Consider the following 1,574-nt stretch of genomic DNA (forward strand, 5'->3'; position numbering starts at 1 on the left):
GTAGTCAAAACAGACCACCCAGTTTTCTTAATACGGGTGTGTGGTGTGCCGTTGTGCCTGAGTGGGTTCCGTACATGCGAGTGATGTGGTGTCGTCACACTGATGAGAATAAGGTAGGAATGGTAATTGCGCGCAGCAGGAAGAGGGAGTCCAGGTCATTGTCTTTGTTGGGCGTGGTTGATCCTTGTATATATCACAGAAAAAGATGAAGCATCTAATAGATGTGACACAACCTTAACTAACTTAGTGTTATAGAAGTGTAATGGAATCAAACACAAGCCATTTCTCCCCGGCCCACGCAGCCAAACACACACACATGACACACACACACACACACACACACAAACACAACACACACACACACACACACACACACAGCACACGACAGGGACACGACACATCACACGACACACACACCTACACACACAGCACGACACACACACAGCAGGAGAGAGAGAGACACACCACCACACACCACACACACACACACACACACACACACACGACACACACACACACACACACACACACACACACACAGAGAGAGAGACACACACACACACACACAGAGAGAGAGGACACACACACCACAGAGAGAGACCACAACAGAGGAACACACACAGGTAGAATGTTTCGTTAAGACCTCATCCAACCCGCCCAGCATTTCAGTAGCACCCGTCTTCTCTCTCTCCTCTCTCTCTCTCTCTCTTCTCTCTCCTCTCTCTCTCCTCTCTCTCTTCTCTCTCTCTCTCCTCCTCTCCTCTCTCTCTCCTCTCTCTCTCTCTCTCTCTACTCATGATGACTTGAACTCGAAGCCTGCGTTATGGCGGGCCTTAGGGGGCCTGGGCCGTCCTACCGTACCTCCTGCCCGACCCCCCACCCCAAAAAAGAAAGACGCATCAATCTCAGAGTAAAGCATGTTGAGCGAGATAAACAGCGCCCCTCTGCTCAGTATGTGTAGCCCATGTATCTGAGAGCCGTAGTGATGACAAAAAGTGTATGCAATTTCAAACAAGTTTATTAGCGTTACACTGATCTAGCTACTGCGGTCGGACCCCCCTTTGGCCTCCAGAAACAAATTCATTCAATTAAAGTCTGGTATCAAGGACTTAAGGTGCCAGGAAAACATTGCCCCACGCCTACCAATTGACCATTCAGGCAGGATGGGGCGCAGTGACGTGATTGCTGCGTACGCCATATCATGATGTAACAGGAACCAGGATTTGTTGGGACCAGGCAATGTTTTCTCCACTCCCTTAATTATCCAGTATTGGTGCATTGTGTGCCCACTGGAAGCCGCTTCTTTCTTGTTTTCACTTACAGGAGGGAACCCAGTGTGGTAGTCTGATGCAATAGTCCACTCAGTGACAGATGGACCGACGATGAGTTCCAAAGATTTGCCGTTCTGACCACTTTATTTGCGCTGTTGTGCCCGCATGTTAGCTTGCACGATTCTTCCATTCTCCTTCACCTCTCATCAACAAGATGTTTTCGCCCACAGGACTGCCACTGACATGAGTGTTTTTTGTTCGTCGCACCATTCTCAGAAACCCTAAGACATGATCTATCTCACT

Source organism: Salvelinus sp. IW2-2015, linkage group LG8 (assembly GCF_002910315.2).
Source record: "Salvelinus sp. IW2-2015 linkage group LG8, ASM291031v2, whole genome shotgun sequence".
NCBI classification, from domain to species: domain Eukaryota; kingdom Metazoa; phylum Chordata; class Actinopteri; order Salmoniformes; family Salmonidae; genus Salvelinus; species Salvelinus sp. IW2-2015.